Genomic DNA, 7,995 nt, shown 5'->3' with positions numbered 1-7,995 from the left:
GGAGAGGTTTCAACATAAACACAGTAATAATATTCAAATCAAAATCTATTTGCAGAAAGAGTTGGATTATTTGGATGTGATTAGACAGGATAATATTTGCTCTGAGGATAAATTTTGAAGGCTTCTTAGTAGGTAACTAACGTCAATGAATGATAACCTGAGGAATTTGACGCAGCATTAAAAGTTATGACGATGATAAAGAATGCTTTCACCGTGCCCAGCAATAGGGTTCCCAACAACAGGAAAAAGAAGGGCAGGTCGTGCCATCAAAAAGTTTATGAACTCTATTAAGTTAAGACAGCAGAAATGTAGGACATTACAAATTCACACTTTCAATTTCACAAACCACAAGTTCCCATTAATTCGTAACAAAATTTTTGCAATAATCTCTTTTAGCTCAATCATAAGACAACTTTAGAAATTAACAAGTTAAATTTTGTAATTCATAAGTTTCTATTCACAATTCACAATAGTTTCCATTTGTGACAGCAAATGTCTTCGATTTTCCTTTTCTAGTAACTCATGGAACTGATGAGGTAGAATGACAGTTTCTAAATCCTAACGATTTCTTAAAGTTAGTAACCCAAATTGAAATTTAGGTAATTTGGTTGTCTTTTAAAGGAATTTTCCCTTATTTATTTTATAATATTTTATTTAAAATATTGTGCTGTTGTTGAGATATAAAAATATATTAATGATATAAATTTTTTATATTTTGTTGTGATTTTTCTTAAATTAATACATCAAACAAGATATTTCTTTATTTTGAATATTTTTATGCTTTTTTAAAATTGACAAATGTATGTCCACTCGCTTAATCATTCAATCAAATCTTAGAACATAAATTTCTTTTAGTAATAAAAGTTCACATGGATTAAATTTTAAAATTGTGTTAGACTATCATCATTAAAAATGTATTTCACATGTTGCAAGATTTAACTGGAGAGTTGTGTGCGTGTATATAAAATAGATTTAAGCAATTGCACTTAAGCTAAGTTTAATCCTTTAATATAAATTTTGTGTAACTACATCTTATATCTTTAAAAAAAAATGGAAATACATTGTCACAAAAAAAAAAAAATAGAAATACCTTGTGATGTAATGAATAAATTGGGAGAAAGTGTGGAAGGCCACTGGGGAGAGCATGTAATCATTTTGCATACATGAAATGTTAGCGTAGCATGACCCTTGATCGATGTATTAATCATTGGGAGTAAGGGATAAGAGAATCTCACCCAAATAAGGAAAGTTAACTAAGGTCTTCACCTTTTGTTAATTCTAGAGTTTGGGATTAACAGTTTCATCCAAAAAGGGCTGTTATAATACTCTAATGGAGCTCATGTTAATTTCTCGTAAATCTAATTTATTTTTGTTCACTTTATATAAAACAAAGGAGTCGATATTTATATAGGAAGACGACAGAGAAGTAATGGAGTACACCAGCAGGTGGTTTTGGTTTTTCATTTTAAGGAAGTACTAAGTATTTTTCTTCCATATGTATCCATATTTAGTAAAAGGGAGAGAATACAGGTTAATGATGAAGTTCAGTATAGTTAACACAAGTAATATTATTAGAAATTATTTAAATTTTATGATAAATTTAATACTTCTGTCTAGTTTTATTAATACATATGAATTAATTAGTTAAAATTCACTTATATTTAGAAGGAGATTGAGTATTCTAAACCTTTTTCTGGACCATAAAATGTAAGGTTACACAGGCGCATAAAGAGTGGGGATTGTTGGAATAATATTAGACATCGAGGTGGCCTACCCTGTAGTGCTTTGCTTGTCTTTTCTTTTCTTTTCCATTGTAATGTAAAAAACATCATACCCCTAGGAAAGTCCAATGTACTTGAATTTTTCCACAAATGCTTCCAAATTCAGTCATCTCATAAAGGAAAAACAGATAGCTATCTAGAATCAAGGTCTTCTTCACCCTCAAAGGTCTTCCTCTTTGGGATTATATATTAATGAATTGTGCGCATTCGAACTTTCATGTTCCTTCCTCGCTCCTTCCTATATGCCCCTAGGCTTGTCGCTTATCATGAACTGCCCCACATTAAAAGAAGAAAAGGAAATGTAATAGTATCCTTACCCTAAATATAAGATATAGTTTTAACATACAATTTATGCTATAAACAAAATCTTATATTTAGGACTGGATTTAGTAACTTTTAGCAGTTACTATCTAATATGTATCCATATATTCTTATACATTATTAGATAATTGAAAAATTCATTCACAAGTCCTTATAGTTTACCTCAATCTTAAATCAGGTTATTTTGGTTTGTTTTGTTTGAATTCAGCTCTTATTGTTTGATCCCTTAATTTTAATTTATAGATTTTATAAAATTTTATTTACAGAAAGATGAATGTATGTTAAAAGAGTGTGAAAACTAAAGTAGATTTCATAAAGACTTCAAGAAATTTTATACTCCTCTGGTCCTTAATATAAGACCCAATTGTTGAGTTGGTTTTGGTTCTAAATATAAGACCCATTTCTCATATTTATTAATTTTCTCTAAATTATCCATATGGATACTCCCTCAACCATAATCAAGTAGAAGAGGGAGGCGGTATTAAGAAAGGTGATTATGGTGTTTTAGGAAAAAAGTGTCACATTTCTTATAATTAACTAATTTACCTAATTTCATTAATCTAATCAAATTAGTTAAATGGGTCTTATATTAAGGACCGGAGGAGTAGATCCAAATTGATGCGGGTTACTCTCAGGGATGGGATGCATGTAACAAATCAACTATAAGGAACCAACTCAAACAAAATAAACTACATAGACTTAATTCAAAATTAAGGTACATTATAGAGATTTATAGATTAATTTTCCTTTAAATAAATGTTTCTTTTTTATGCTCAAAAAATAAGTTTATCTATTTGTTAAGCATGCGACTCTAAAGGGATACACCTGCCATTATTAGTGTCAAGACATTATTGTCGATAAAAATAATTTGCATGTATGTAAGCTCCCCCGCCCCCCCAAAAAAAAAACATCTAGTTATAAATTCTACTTTTACTTTGATCAGCCTTGAAGTCACCTCGCCTGGAAAAAGAATGGAAAAAAGAAAAGACTGCAAACTGCATCATGCTTTTAAGTTATACAAGTGATATAAATATATATATATATTTTAAAAAGTGCAAATGACATCCTATGACCACTAAGAACAGTTTTAAAAAAGAAAAAAAAATTATATTCGGGTTTTGCATATATACGTAAATTAAAGCAAGTCCTCTATATTTAAATTTAATGATTTTTATATTTATACTAAGTCATTAAATTTATTTCATATATGATTTTTATATTTTGCCGTTTTTTAACTTTTCCAAACTTCGCATGACTATCTTCAGTTTGAAATATTGTTTAAATCGAATCCATCACTCAATCAAAATACATAATGGATTGTGGCCTTTATTCAATTATTTAACCATATTTTTAAGATCAAAGAATCCTTAAAATTAAAGTCTCAATTTGTTTCTCCGTTGATGCTAAGGGCTGGTGAGAAAAAATGAAATGAACAGTGTCATGCATATTTCACTCTAGAATATAGTTGATAGACTTGAGGTCGACTATAATTTTTGCAAGGAAAAATCACAAAAAAGAAAACTGGGGAAATTGAAAAATTGCATACAGAACCCATTCAAAAAAATTGTTATAATTTGCTTATCAATTGTTATTAGAACCCATAATAATATTGCAATTCGGTCCCAATTTGCAATTTTTCTATTTCCAAGTTTTTTTTTTCGATTTTGCCCTTTTGCAATCATCAAGAGAAATACGTAATCATGAAGTGCGAAATGAGTTGTATAACACAATAGGCCAGTGAATTCTCAAGGCTAAGGTATTTTCACTGCCGTATTATCTCTCCAAGAAAAGAGATTTTTGCAACTAGATCATTTACATTAATTAGCTACTTCCTCTGGTCCAAATACAGGGGTTAGATAATTAATTTATAAAAATTAAAACAAATTAGTTATTTATGAAAAATATTTGTTAATTTTATTAAAATACGTGTTTAATCATTCTCATTGAAAATACTTATACTGAGGAAACCCACTTTAAATATTGACTTATAAATTGAAGGACAAAGTGAATTTAGATCTTCTATCTAGGAAAACGAATCATTCAACTAACTCCTACATTTATGATCACAAGGGATTATGACAAACTCAATTATTTTTATATGTTTTGATATCTTTTAAATGGGTTTTGTCAACTTAATTAATCTTTTTGGCTTTAATTGATTGTTAATTGATTTAATATGTTTTATTTTGAATTATTATTTTATAGGGGTAAAATTGTCATATTTTGATTTAATTGTGACTAATTGATTTTTAAGGACAATTAATGCACCTTATTTTTGAATTTGTGATTACAGATTTTTGGAAGATTTAAAAATAAAATAAAAAAGAAAAAAAATTAAATACATAAATAAATGAATAAATAAAAAATAATAATAATAAAAACGGGGAGCAAAACGCAACGTTTTGCCCCCTCAACCCTGACGCGCTACACATCATCATCATCTTGAGCGAAGGACCGAAAAAACAGCGAACCAGCAGCGGTGAGCAGAGGCACGCGAGGGGCGTTTGACGGCAGAATCAGAACGAACCAGAGGCGAGGAGGAGGACCAGTGGAGTCGACGGCGAGAGGAGAATCACCTGTCATCGTTCTCGTCTTCATCTTCTTCTTCTCCTCCATCTGGAATCAAGAGGAGGCGCTGGACGGCGAATACAGCAGGAGGCAGACAGGAACTCGACGGAAGGCAGAGAAACACGAGAGAGAAGGAGGCTTAGGAGACAGAATCATTCTTCCCTCAATTCCATCATCACCAGCGTCTTCTTCTTCTCGGTCTGACGGCGAGAAGGGCAGCGAGAGGGAGCGACGGCGTGACAGAACGAAGGACCAGATAACAGTGAGCTTCCACAACCGAAACACATCCTTCAGCATTCATCTTCACTGTTCTTCATGGCTGAATCGGATTGGAGCTTGGTTGGAGCTGTTGTGATGGTCAGGTGTTGCTAATCCTCCAATTCTCTAGAGCAATGTTTATGGCTTGAACTCAACTCAGAGCTTCAAAAGAGAGTTTTAGCTCTTCTAATCTTTACTTCTTTCATTGTAATTGTGATTTTTAGGTCTTAGAATGAATTTTATAATATTTAAGTATGTTTGAGTGTACTGTAATAATTTATATTTATATTAAGATTGGTTGTAGTCGTTGGAATTTTTTATTAGCATTTGATATTATGTTGTGATTAACTTTAATTTCTTTACATTGTACTGGGTCAGACTATGTTTAGAAGTTGTTGTGAACATTTAGTAATAATTCAAGGTGGCTTGGGTATTGAACAAAAAATGTTAATTGCTTTTTTTTTTATTCTCTTTAGCTAATTGTGCTGAAACAGTTTAATTGTGAGTAATTAATATGTAAGGTGGTTTAGTATTGATTATTTTAATTAAACCAAGTCTAAAGAGTGGCCTTTAGAATCTTTTAAATTTAGCTAATCCCAAATTAATTGAAGTAATGATAGCCTTAATTATTATACTAGAGGATTGCTTTTCCATTTGCTGTCACTTGTTTAATTCTCTTTATTTATTTCATTCATATCCATTTTATAAACTAAAAATCCAAAAATTATTTACTCATTTTACATCCTTTTAAATTTTGCCAATTAGTTGGTTAAAAAAAAAACCAATCCCTTTCCAAGTCAATTCTTTATTTTTGATACTTAGTTTGCTTAGGATTTCAAATAAAAGCTCCTCAAAGTGAAACGACTCGAGTTTTACACTATATTGTATTGGTTGGATTTATTTTTGATCAAGAACCTCAAGGCAAATGACAAAGACTCTCCACAAACTCTTGCGCATGTGTCTATACATGGATTGCTCTATAGATAGAGTGGTGATATGAAATATATATATATATATATATAGCTAGTATAGAGTTCTCATCAAGCATTCACAAGGTATAAACTAAAGTACAAATTATAAATTTACAAAAATTTAGAGAGGAATTAACACTACCATATTGAAAAGGAGATTTCCTTATTAACTCTCAAGACTCACGTACACTACATAAATACACAATAATTAATTACTAGAAGAGAGATACACCACTTGGAAATGGCAAATACTTGTTTACAGTCACTTATTTTCCTAGTAAAGCATATGTGTACTAGGACGAAAAAGACTCCTACAAAAGTAGGTCCAATAAAGTATATCAGACCACAGTGGGAATAGTAGAAATGCAAATAAGGGTATGGGTATAAAAGCAAGTGCAGAAATGAAGTTAGGAACCCACTTTGAACCATGACAATACATGATGAAAAAGGCACTACTAAATGCTATCATCATGCTTATTATAGAGATGAACAAAGCAACCAATCCAGATATGAGCTTCAAGGGCAATGACTTGTGAAAATCCTCTTCTGCATAGCGTGAGATGAGGATGGACAAGAAAATAAGTATGGAAGTTGAGGATGAGATCATTGCAGCTGCATCAGATATGGCAAATATCAGGAATGATGATTTTTGCAAGTAATTAGGGTTTCCTGAATTGTCATTGATACCCCCAGGTATACTAAATGCAGCTGTAAATACTCCAGTAGTAATAAGAGTGGAAACAACCATGCATTGTTCTGCTCTTTTCTTCATCCATGATTCTGCTTCTTTTAGCAAGTCTTTGTGTTCCTCTGTGAATAGTTGCTGAGGAGTCAAGTCTTTTGCATTCTTCTGCTCTATACATGATGGTGGCATTATCTTCTCCACCTCCTACCACGTCAAAAAGGATATACACTATATGAACTATATAAAATTTACAACAACCTACATTATTCACAAGCCCCAACTTATTCCCCTAAAATATACAAGATGCATCAAGTAATAAGAATATAAGTCATAGAGATAGACTAAATATAATTTGTAGCAAAATACCTCAAACCATAGTAACTCAAAGGTCATTTGGAAAGCTGCTCCAGAAACTAAGTTTAATCGATCTAGGGGTGCCAATCTTGCAGCCATATGCAGTAAGTTGTCTCCATCTTCATTATCTACAAAAGGCACTATAAAATCTTTGACCGAGCCAATGTCATGTATGAGATCGAAGATATCAGCATAACGATGTAAAACTGCAACATGAATTATGCTTCGATTTCTTCCATCAACTTCCCATATCAAATCAGGATAGGTACTCATAAGCTCAGCTAGAAACTCAAAATTTCCAACTTTTACAGCATTAAATGTTACTTGTGAAGGTACTTTTATGTTGTCCATAATCATTTGGTCATCTTTTGTAAGGAATATGCTCCACAAATGCTTTACTAGTTGAAGTTGCTGAGTTTGCCTCAAACCTGTGAAACGCAGTTTATACGTACCGTAAAACCACTGTATCATAATTATATTTTTCTTAATTTGTGATCATGGGCACTTACATGATTTCATGAGCCGCTTTCTATATCGCTGACTTTGACAAAGAGAGCTTAAAGGCTTTCGAGCCAATATATGCAATATTGTCTCATTACTTGTACTATCCCTCTCAAAAGCAAGTTCTGGATCCACTTTTAGCACCTTCAAAGCTAAATCTGCGCAAATCAATACATAAAATAATGTTTAACACAAGGTATATGTGACACACCCACACACTTCAAAGTTCACTCTCGTCATCTTTTACGGTCTCATGTTTTGTTCGTGTAATATTATTACCGTAGATTCCACTGTAGACACAGTAGAACAGTAGTAGTGTCCAATCACGATATTCAAAAATGCGAATAGTTTCATGGTACAGATGCCAAGCCATTTCACTTCTTCCTTGTAAAGCAGCCACATGAAGAGGAGTGGTTCCATGAGCACCCCTTATGAACGGCAAGCTCTGGTTTTTTCTCTTCATGATCTCAACAATCTGCATATTCCCAGTTGCTGCAGCGAGGCTGAATGCAGTGTTGTCATTCGCATCTTGCAATTCCAAGTCCTCTGAACTCAT

At 32.1% G+C, this 7,995-nt stretch overlaps 1 pseudogene; it reads right to left on the bottom strand.

Annotated features, from left to right (window-relative positions):
- Positions 1 to 5,991: 5,991 nt before the first annotated feature.
- LOC114758347 (uncharacterized) lies at positions 5,992 to 7,995 on the bottom strand (annotated as a pseudogene).

This window comes from Neltuma alba, unplaced genomic scaffold (genome assembly GCF_004799145.2).
Source record: "Neltuma alba isolate B1F8T4 unplaced genomic scaffold, ASM479914v2 tig00010689_pilon, whole genome shotgun sequence".
Lineage (NCBI taxonomy): Eukaryota > Viridiplantae > Streptophyta > Magnoliopsida > Fabales > Fabaceae > Neltuma > Neltuma alba.
This window is presented reverse-complemented; position numbering and strand designations above follow the sequence as displayed.